This window comes from Muscardinus avellanarius (genome assembly GCF_963383645.1).
Source record: "Muscardinus avellanarius genome assembly, chromosome: 1".
NCBI lineage: Eukaryota > Metazoa > Chordata > Mammalia > Rodentia > Gliridae > Muscardinus > Muscardinus avellanarius.
The window spans coordinates 88,931,651-88,943,896 of record NC_137786.1 but is presented as its reverse complement, the minus strand read 5'-3'; positions in this window follow the sequence as shown (position 1 = coordinate 88,943,896).

Sequence of the window (12,246 nt, the reverse complement as noted above, 5' to 3'; positions counted from 1 at the left end):
TTTTAGTTTGAAACAGGATCTCACTAAGTGCTGAAAGTCTTCTTATATACCTGAGGCTGTCCCGCAACCTGGGATCCTCTTGTCTCAGGCTCCCAAATACTGGGATTACATGAGTATACCACCTGGCTATGGTTTGGATTTAAAAAATCCCCCAAACACTCATGTATTTGAAGGTAGGATGTGGCTGGAGGGGATGAATCTCTGAGGCGAATCTCTGAGGCCGTGGCCAGGTACATCCCTTTTTGTACCACTACAATGTCCCCCTAATTTCTCCCTTATTTTCTCTCTTTCTCTTTGCTTCCCACTTCCATTCCCTGAACTCTGATGCAGTAGTGGCCTAGCCTAACATGGATTAAAATATTCAGAACTGTGAGCAAATAAACTCCTTCCTCTATGTTGTACATGTCAGGTGATAGTACTGTAAAGTAGGGGGGGGGGATAAAGCTGAAAAGGTAAATAGGAAACCTCTATAGTACTTTGAATACTGTTGAGGAATCCTTAATCCCTATTTGGAATTTAGGGTTGTTTTGATATAATTAGTTACGATGGCTATTGGAATAGAATGTGCTGTGTGTCTGGTATGACTGGTGTCCTGGGGGAACTTTAGATAGACCCAGGGAGAATGCCACATGAAAATGAAGGCAAAGACTGAAGTGATACTTCTGCAAGCCAAGAAGCCAGAGATTGCCAGCATCCCACAGAAAAGAAGGTAGAGGCATTGAATGGATGCTTCCACACAACCCTAGAATGAATGAAGCTCTTCATCTCAGAATTCTGCCTCCAGACTGTGAGACAGTGAAATTCTGTTGATTAAGTCATAAGCTGTGGCACTTTGTCACCTTGTTACAGTAGTCCTAGAAAACTAATACAAATGCCTAATGAAATCATTTTTCTCGAAGTAAAAGCTAATGAAAGTCTTTGTTTCCCGAACCATCAAAACTGTGTTTTAGAAAATCAACCTGGAAGCTTATAAAGAGTAGATCAGAGGAAGAGAGAGAAAAATAATCATGGAGATTATCTGATAGGATTTTGCTGTGACGGTGATAATAGAATCCTAAGAGGCCTGTGAACATTGATAATGAATAGAAAGTCTCACATACTTTGTTAACCTTACTGAGTTAGTGTTATATTGAAAATGGAGACCTCAGATAAACTTATTTAAGAAGGATTAAGTTATATTATTATTAAAGATAAGTAGAGGGAGGAAACAAAACAATATAAGACCTCTTCTACTCCAAATAAGCTTCAGGTAGAATCCCAGAAAGAAATCTTAGGAAGCACGGCTATATCAAACAGCCTGCCCTGCTTCCATCAGCAGAGGAAAGCTAAGAAAAGAATCATATCAAACTCTCTACTGTGTAAATAGAAGTGATTGTATCATTTTCCTAGCTCAAATGAAGTTCCCTCAATCATCATCTGACTCAAAACAGCTACTTTTTTTTTCCATTTTAAGAAAGCAATTAGTATTCGGAGTTATTCTAGAATTGTAAATTCTGCCTCGCCTAAGTGATTTCTCATGAAACAGACTTTTATCCTATGTGTATAAATCATATTAGGCTGGGTTATTTATTTCTGAAAACTACCTCAAAATCTTAGTGGCTTAAAATGACAAAGATTTATTTCTTAGCTACCCCACATAGCCCTCTTGGTTCATTAAGGGCTTTACACCATTTTTGTTGTCACTCCTGAATATAATCTGATAGTGTTCCATCACTGGAATGACCATTCACCAAGGCAAAGGGGATAACCTGGTTAACTGGACACTTGATCTTAAAACACTTGATCTAGCCTGGTATGGGGGCACATGCCTATAATCTCAGCACTTGGGATGCGGAAACAGGAAAATAACAGGTTCAAGGCCAGCCTCAGCAATTTAGCAAGACATTCAGCAACTTATCAAGACCGAATTTCAAAATAAAATGTAAAAAAAAGCCTTGAAATGTATCTTGGTAGTAAAATACCCCTGGGTTAAATCCCCTGTACAAAGAAAATAATGAAAGGAAAAGAAAGAAAAGAAAGAAAGGAAAATAAGAAAGAAAAAGGACTTGGTTTGATGTTATGCACAACCTTAACAGTATAATTATCAAACCTTGTCACATGCTGCTAATGGGCATAGAATTTTTGTGCTTATAATATTACTGTTTGTATATACTAAATGGCTCTGAATTATACAATTTACATGGGCACTCCAGGCTCACTCCCTGGCCCAGGCTCCAGGTTTTCTCAAGTAGACATGAGCACCAGGCTGGCCCCTGGAAACCAGGTCCCTGGAAACCTCTGTACCAGGCCAGCCAACTTGAGATTCACTGCCTGGACCACAGCACGAAGTGCCTACATTTCCAAATATTCACCCAACATAAGACTGTAAGGATCAGGAACACTCAGGAAAACATACCACCAAAGGAGATGAAAGCACCAAAGTATACTGTTTACTTCCTGAAAAAGAATTCAAAATGATTGTCTAAAAGAAGCTAAATGAGCTTCATGAGAACACAAGTGAAAAAATTTAAGAAAACAATACATGAACAAAATGAGTAGGTTAACAAAGAGAACCCATTACAAAAAACTAACCAAATTCTGGACCTAAAAGGATAACTGCACTGGAAAATTTAATACAGAACTTCAGTAATGTAATCAAAGAAAAGAAAGAATAGAGAAAGGGGAAGAAAAATTAGAGAAATCATGTCAGAAAACTTACCATAAATGGAGAGGAAAATGAGTATTCAGAATCATGAATCCTAAACAACTCCAAATACATTACAGAAAAAGTGACCTTCACCAAAACACAATTTCTCAAAAAATTTGAAAGCAAGAGAAAAGCAGCTTATCAAAGTACACTATAGAGCTATGGTAATGTAGCATGGCACTGGCATAAAAACACATAGGCCAATGAAACAGAGTAGAAAACCCATAAAGAGTAATCTGTTTATTTATTTAATTTTATTTTATTATTATATTTATTTTTTGCAGTTCCCTGAAACCTAGGCATTCTGTCTCTGAGATAAACCCCACCCTTATTTATTATTTTTTGTCTTGAAACAGGGTCTCAATAAATTGTGGAGGGCCTCACTAAGTAGCTGGGTTTGGTCGCAAACCTGCAATCTTCTTGTGTTAGCCTCCCAAGTACTGGGATTTCAAGCATGCACCACCAGTCCCAGCTCAGGCAGAAAGTCCAGTGATATTGGGAAAACTGCACATTGACATGCAAGACTGAAACTAGACTTTATATCACCTAAAAAAAGTAAATTTAGAATGTATTGAAGACTTAAATGTAACACCTAAAATGAACTACAAGAAGAAAATGCGAAAACATCTTGACATAGGGTTGGATAGTGATTTTTGTATTTGGCCTGAAAACTACAGTTAACAAAAACAAAAAAAAACAAGCCAATGGGATTGCATCAAACTCAAAAGCTTCCCAGCAAAGAAAGCAATCAAAAAAGTGAAGTGACAACCCGAGCAATGGGGGAAAATATTTACAAATTACAGGTGTATGACAAACAACAGGTATATGACAAAATGTTCAACTTTACCCGTCAGAGAATTACAAATCAAGACCACAAAGAAATATCCTACAGTTGTTAGAATGTCAATTTGTAAAAAAAATATAAAAAGCAAGTGTTATTGTGGAAAAGGGAACTCTTACACACTGTGTAAAAATGTAAATTGGAGTAGCTATTATGAAAATCACTATAGAAACTTCAAAATATTAAAAATAGAGCTATTATATGATCCAGAAATCCAACCTGTTTCTGTCAGCATTCTCACTACTATAATCCAAAACACGTGACCACCACAAATGGAAGGAATATATTTAATATCTCACATTTCTGGAGATTTCAGGGGTTCAGTCCGTGTTAGGCCATGAGAAGTCTGTAGAGCGCAGGGCACAGCACAGGAAGCAGAGAAAGATTGCAAGAGCACTGATATCACGTCATGGAGGCCAGATGCAAAGAGAGAAAGGGGAGGAGAAACAGCATGTGAATTAAATCACAGTAAAGCTGCTATTAAAATCACAGATTTCAAATAAATAAATAAGACTAGCCACATAGCCATTTTTAATACTAATGGACAGGTAAGTACAGTCCTACGATGATCCTGAAAGGAAGAGAAACAGAATATTAATGGAAAGCTGCAACAGCTGCCACATTCATTTTTTGGGGGGAGGGGGAATTAGATTACAGATTATTTATTATTAAAGTTATTCAAATAAAATGCTGATTTTATGACTGAAATTTTAGAATTTTAATGTAGATTCCAAATATATATATATATATACATATATATATATATGTATATATATATATATATATATATATATATATATATATATATATATATATATATATATATTGCGGTACTAGGGATGGAACCCAGGAGCATTCTATCTCTGAGCTACACTTCCAGCCCTATTTCTTGTTCTTTATTTTGAATCAGGGTCTCATTAAGTTGCAGAAGGCCTCACTTAGTAGCTGAAGCTGGCCATGAACAGTGATCCTCCTGTCTCAGCCTTCCAAATGCTGGGATTACAAGCATGCACCACCACACCTGGCTCCAAATATAGATTTTATTTATTTATTTATTTTATTTTATTTTGTAATCATACATCACTTTGGAATACAAGACTTGAGAGGATATACAATCACATATCATCCAATAAGCCCTCATCCAGTCTCCATCTCATTCCCTTCCCGTCCCTCGATCCCATGCTTAATTGGTGATTATCTTTGATATATTTGTTTACGCACCTCATGAGTTCTAAAGAGATTCCATCCTCCCCCATCCCCTTCCCTCTGATTGGTCACCTTAATTGCTTCTCATTAGGGCCCTTTCTACTACTCGATCTCCTCCTGTTACCCCTTTCCTCCTAGTTCTTGCTAATTAGGGGAAGCATCTGGATTTTATTTTCTGTGCTATTTCTCTGTGCATGCTGCATTGCAAGTTCTGATCCCACTCTTGACGGCCCCAGTAGTGGCCTGGCCACCCAGAGGACTCTGATCCCAACCTTGCTGGCTCCAGCACGGGCCTTGCCTCATGGGAGGCCCTGATCCTGGCTTCGCTGGCCCCCACACCAAACTAACCCCTCGACTGGCTCCGCTCCTGGCCTCAGAGGACCCAGCACTGGCCTAGCCTCACAACAGGCTCTGATCCCGGCCTCACTGACCCTAGCACCAGCCTAACCCCTCGGCAGGCTCCAATCCTGGTCTTGCAAGTCCCAGCTCCATCCTTGGCTCATGGCAGTTTCCAATCCCGGCCTCGCTGGCCCTAGCAATGGCCTTACCCCTAGGCAGAGTCCAATCCCGGCCTCGGAGGTCCCAGCACCGGTCTCGCCTCACAGCAGGCACTGATCCCAACCTTGCTGGCCCCAGCACCGGTCTAACCCCTTGGCTGGCGCTGATACCTGCCTTGGAGGCCTCAGTAGCGGCCTTGCCTCATGGAAAGCTCTGATCTCAACCTCTTTGGCCCCAGCACTGAACAGACCCCTCAGCAGGCTCCAATTCCGGCCTTGGAGGCCCCAGCACTGGCCAAACCTCAAGGCAGCCTCTGATCCTGGCCTCTCTGGCCCTAGCACTGGCCTAAACCCTCAGCAGGTTCCTATCCAGGCCTCGGAGACCCCAGCACCGACCTTGACTCACAGCAGGCTCTGATCCTGGCCTCGATGACCCTGGCACTGGCCTAACCCATCAGCAGGCTCCAGTTCCAGCCTTGGAGGCCTCAGCACCAGCCTTGGCTCGCGGCAGGCTCCAATCCCAGCCTCGCTGGCTTTAGCACTGGCCTAACATATCAGCTGGCTCTGATCCCGACCTCGGAAGCCCCAGCACCGGCCTTGCCTCACGGCAGGCTTCAATCCTGGTCTCGTTGGCCCCAGCACTGGCCTAACCCCTCTGCAGGTTCCAATCCCTGCCTCGGAGGCCCCAGAACCAGCCTTGTCTCATGGCAGGTTCCGATCCTGGCCTTTCTGGCCCCAGCACCGGCCTAAACCCTCGGCAGGCTCCGATTCCGGCCTCGTAGGCTCAGCACCGGCCATACCTCAAGGCAGACTCCGATCCCCAGCCTTGCTGGCTCCGGCACCGACCTAACCCCTTGACAGGCTCTGATCCCGGCCTCGGAGGCCCCATCACCTGCCTTGCCTCATGGTGGGATTTGATCCTGGCCTTGCTAGCCCCGGTACCAGCCTCACCCCTCAGCAGGCTCCGATCTGAGCACCCTCTTCACCCAGCAGCTTGTCCCATGTTCCCAAGGGTGCGTGGTGGTAGTATTCTGTCTCTGAGGTGATTTCTTCAAAAGTTCCAGGTGTATTACGTCAGATCTCTGCCTCCCCTAAGTACTTGCTGCTGCCAATGTAACTGCCTCCACCATTTCAAATATTTCCCAAGTTCTTTTCCCATACCGCATAATGTCCAGTGTTCCTAAGCATGTGCAACAGTAACATTCGACCTTTGGGGTAATTTCTTCAGAGGATCAGGGTGGGTTGGATCAGATGTCTGTCTCACCCAAATACAAGTCTCCACCACCATCTCGGCCACTGCTGCGGCTACCGCCTTCCTCCTAGGTCTCTGCTAGACTCTCTCCTTACAGGTGATGTCCAGGATTCTTAACGATGTAGAGAAGCAGCAGTCCTCCTTCGGGGGGAAGTTTTCCAAAAGTTCCAGTTCAGATGGATATGTTTTGTCTGCATCTCCAATATTCTAGCTGCTGCCACGGCCATCTTAACCCCTCTCGGATATTTTTCTTTTTTCTTTTCCTTTTTTTTTTAAATAAGAGAAGAGAGTATGTGTGATTTGGGGAGGATGTGGGATCAGGCACTCAGTAGCAATGAAAATTTTTCTTTCTTTCCAGGTGGGAATGGGGTCACCTAAGGGTGCCCCACCCGTGCCCACCCACCCGCCCAGGGTAGGGGCCTTGCTGCCTGAACCTCTGGGCCCTTCTGGGTGGGGGGAGTTGCCTAAGGGTGCCCCGCCTGCGCCCGCCCACCCATCTGGGGTTGGAGCCTTGTGGCCTGGACCTACGGGCCCTTCTGGGTGTGGGGGGTGTCGCCTAAGGGTGCCCTGCCCGTGCCTGTCAACCTGCCCAGGGTCAGGGCCTTGTGTCCAGGACCTCCGAATATAGATTTTTAGGAAACAAATATGCACAGAAAATACCCACAAATTTATATGCACAATCTTATCTCTGATCTTTGCAAGGCCATATCAAGGGTGAAAATAGAAGTCTGCATACTACATCCTAAATATTTAGAAGTTATAAATCAAGGTGACAAACTTTCCTTCCTCAGCCAATACACCTTAAGAAGGTTCTTAGAGTCCCTTGGTCCTTTAGAACCCTACAGTAGTGAGTGGCAACTCAGGGAAAGCTGATCTCTGAAGGCCTTCTTCATCAGAACCCTGTCCTTTCCCAAGGACAACTGACCACAGCTACTACAGATATGACACATCACCAGCCCAGTGGAATTACAATCACATTTTCAGTCGTTTATCTCCTAGAAATAGTCCTGAAAGTCCCTGAGAGGTTCTTCAGGTGAAAAATGCATCCCTGGGTCCTGGGGTCTTAGCCTGCAGGGAATAGCATATGTTAGAACAGGACACAACCAAGTTCTCAAGAAAAGAGTCCCTCTTGCCTGGATTTAAGAGTTGTTTTCTCTAAGTATCTAATAAAATGTTGCACCCCCCAAAAAAAATTAAAAGAGGTTTTGTATGCCACCTTGTGGTATTTTTATGAATATATAAAAAGCATATAGAAGAAAGATCCTGAATTATAATAAAATAAAATTTATTTTGCATTAGAATAATTTGTTTGAAAAGTTATTTTCAAGTATGGTTAACATTTCAAGAGGAAAGATATATATATATATATATATATATATATATATATTTGGTGCATTATAATATCACATTATAATGTAGATCATGTTGACAATGGCATAAATTCACATAGTACTTGGTGCCCTTCCCTCCACCTCCCCATTTCCCTTCCTCCCAATACTGAGTGCCCAGGACAACAATGTTATATTCATAGGTATACACATAATCACAGGTAGCATTTCCATTAATGAACCTCAGCCTATTTCCTCCCATACCCTTTCCCCCTGGCTCCACTGAAGATATTCTCCATTATCTGGAGTGTCTCTGGTATCCCACATACTCCCTAGCTCAGGCATATTAGAGAAAAATATATGTCCCTTCTCTTACTGTGCTTGGCAAATCTCACTTAACATAATGTTCTTCAGGTCTTTCCAACTTCTTATGAATGACATGATTTTGTTCTTTATTGCTAAGTAGAATTCCATTGTGTGCATTTCCCATAATTTTGTAATCCATTCATCTGTTGATGGATACCTAGGTTGGCTCCATAGTTTGGCTATTGTGGATTGTGCTGCTATGAACATGGATATACATATGTTACTGTAGTTCTCTGATTTCAACCCCTTTGAAAAGATATCCAGGGGTGGTATAGCCAGATAATATGGTGGATCCATTCTCAGTTTTCTAAAGAACCTTCACACTGATCTCTATAATGGCTGAACTAGTTTGAATTCCCACCAACAGTGTAAAAGATTTTCTATTTCCCCACATCTTCTCCAACATTTATTGTTATTTGAATTTTTATGCTTGCCATTCTGATTGAGGTTAGATGGAATATCAGTGTAATTTTGATTTGCATCTCCCTGATTTCTAGTGATGTTGAACATTTTTTCATGTATCTATTGGAAATTTGTATTGTTTCTTTAGTGAAGTGTCTATTCAATTCAGTTGCCCATTTCTTTATTGGATTGCTAGTGTAGAGTCTTTTGAGCTCTTTGTATATTCCAGATATTGGCATTCTATCTTAGTGCTGGCTGGTAAATATCTTCTTCCATTCTGTAGGTTTTCTTTTTAGGTTCTTGATGATTTCCTTTGATGAACAGAAACTTTTAAGTTTGATGCCATCCCACTTGTTAATTCTTGTTTTAATTTCCTGAGTTTTATAGCTCTTATTGAGGAAGTTACTATTTGTGCTTATGTTGGAGTGTTGAATCTATGCCCTCCTCTAATAGTTTCACAGTCTCTGGTCTGATTTCCAGGTCTTTGATCCATCTCAAGTTGATTCCTGTGCACAATGAGAGGTATGGGTTTAGTTCAACTTTTCTACAAATGGATAGTCAGTTCTCCCAGCTGTCTTTTCTCGAGAGTATAAATTTGGCCCCTTTGTCAAAGATCAATTGACTACAAGTGTGGGTTTGTTTCTGTATCTTCTATTCTGTTCCATTGGTCTGTGTGCCTGTTTTTCTGCCAATACCATGCTGCTTTTTTTTTCTTTTTTTTGTAATGTGTTCTGTATTCTGTCTGATGTATTGTTCTTTATTCTTTGTTTAGTTGCCCCACTGATTGAATCCATTTCTTCTCTGGTTCTGAAATTTGTTTTCATCCCCCTTCTTTATAATTATTTTAAATATTTTCTTTAATGCTGGCTTTATAATTTTAAAAGGATTTTATTCATCTTGAAACATTATTTCTCCATCAATTTAAAATAATAACCTTGCTGAATATAGCAGTTTTGGTTGGAAGTTGTTTTATTCCAGGGTCTGAATTACATCATACCAGTCTCTCCTGGCATTCATGAATTGGGTTGTGAAGTCTGGAGTGATTTTTATTGTTTTGCCTCTGAATGTCACTCATTATTTTGTTCTAACTACTTTGAGATTCTTTCCTTAGCCTCTGTGTTGGTCATTTTGATTATTATGTGGCATGAGAAGGTCCTTCTTTGATCTTGTCTTAATAGTGTTCAGTATGTCTTTTGTACATGTATGTCCAAGTCTTTTTTTATATTTGAAAAATTCTTTAAAATTATTTACTTGAAGAGATTATGGATATCTTTGGTCTTTGCCTCTATCTCTTCTTCAATGCCTTTTATCCATAAGTTAGTAGGTTTCATAGTGTCCCATAGTTGTTGGATGTTTAGATTCTGTTGTTTTAATGTCTTCTGTATACTGTTGACTGATTTCAGTTTTGAATGAACTGTTTCCTAACAGTGACATTCTATTATCCATTTCATCTAATCTTCCAGAATTTCTTTCTATTACTGCCTTCATTGTATTTATTAACTCATTCATTTCATTCCAGGTCTTATTCTGATTCTTTCTTAATGTCTCAATTTCCTCTTTTATTTTCTTTACGCTTATTGTGAGGCCTTTTATCATATTGAAGATCAGGATTTGGAGTTCTCCTTGCATTTCTTATAGATCATTATTTATGATTACTCTGAGTTGTGGAGATTAATTATTTCCTGACTCTTCCTTGTTATCATATTTTCAGAATTCTTGGGTTTGTGTTTCTGCTCTCTTGGAATCTTTTTTCTCTTTATTTGTGAGTCATTTTGATAGGTGCTGTTCCAGATCACTGTTGGGAGATATGGTTCCAGCTGTCACTAATACTTTGATATTAACCCTGAAAACTGTGTTTACTATCACCCCACTTTTGTTCTACCTATAGATTGTCAATACTGAGTTGCTTTGGGGTTCCTTCTACCTGCTGCTACAATGGTGTTGGTGGGTGTCAGGTAATCTGTCTGTCACCACCTCTATAAAGATTCAGCTCAGTGGTGTGAGCAGAAAAGTTCATGGCCTATGCATTCTTTAAGCTTCAATGTGTAGGCTGTTTGACCTTTCCTTCTCTCAGTTGTGGTTAGTTTATCTTTATTGTCTGGTTGTCTTTTTCCTGTGGATTACCTCTCTGGTCCAGTCTTAGCCATAGGGATTTAGAGGTGACAGCAGTTTTAGGCAAGGGGAAGTAGTGTCTTTTTCAATGGTGAGGATTAGGTGAGAGGGGAGGAGCTGGAGTGATGGGTACAGAAATAGGGTAAAGTAGAGGATATGATCAAGTTGAATAAGAGTTTAAGTATAATAAGGTAGTATCTTGTTGAGATGAGAGATAGTAAATTATAGTGAGATTCTTGTAGTCAGTGTAGAGTATTTAGGTATAGTGATATGAAATAGATTGAATACAAGGAGATACAGAAAGCAAAAGCTGTTTTTTTTTTTTTTTTTAAGAGGCAGGAGATTTTACATTTGTTTTATTTACACTTTTCCTCTTGCTTCTGGGAATTACAACTTCCTGGAGAAATACCATTGATGTCCTTTTGGGTTAACCAATAGCATAGATATAGGGGATGTCTGACCTATTTATTCTCCTCTAGTTCTGAAAATGGTGAGACTTCATCCAGTGATCTGTGGCCAAAAAAACTTCTCAACAGAAGTGTTTAATTGGGTTTCAGGCGACAACTTCAGATTCAATCCATAGGTCACTGATTTGTTCAATGGAAAGAGAACAGCAAAGCAAATTCAACTTAAGTTGAGAGGTGGCTTAAACAACAATATAAGAATTTGCCATCCCAGTTTTTCACTGTAGCTCTTGGGAGAATCTGATTTTCATTCAGTTTGGGCACCTTTAAATAAAACCTTTATCCTCGAGTATAGTAGAGAGAACATGGGCTTTGAAATCAAGTACACAGAGGTACAAATTCTGTCTTTTTCTGCTTACAAACTAGTTGAGTGATCACTACAGATGTAGTGACACTTTGTGAGCTCCAGTTTAGTTTTCTTTTTTTTATTTTTTCTTTTTTTATTTTTTATTTTTTATTGGTGCATTATATTCATACAACTTATTGGGGTAAAAAACTTGTGTGTACAAACATGTACTCATCGCTGATTTAACCCCTACCCAAATACTATCCCATTCCCTCCTCGTCCCTCCCTTCCTTGCTTGGCTTAGTGATTGACTTCGATATGTTTAAGTACATTGTGTGCTTTAGAGATTTTTCTCTTCCACCTCCTTTCTCTTCCTTTAGGTTATCTTGTTTGCTCCTCTTTTCTCCCTAACTCTCACATATTAGGGAAAGCATCTGATTTCTTATTTTTTGTGACTGACTAATCTCACTTAGCATAATGTCCTCCAGTTCCATCCATTTCCCTGGAAATGACGTAATTGAGTTTTTTTTGATGGCTGAGTAAAATTCCATTGTGTACATATCCCACAGTTTTGTAATCCATTCATTTGTTGATGGACATCTTGGCTGGTTCCATAGTTTGGCTATGGTGAATTGTGCAGCTATGAACATAGATACACATGCATTAGTTTGGTAGTTTGGTTTCTTTTCTTTTGGGTAGATACCCAACAGTGGTATTGCTGGATCAAATGGTAGGTGTGTTCCCATTCTTCTGAGGATTCTCCATACTGTTTTCCAAAGTGGTTGCACGAATTTGCAATCCCACCA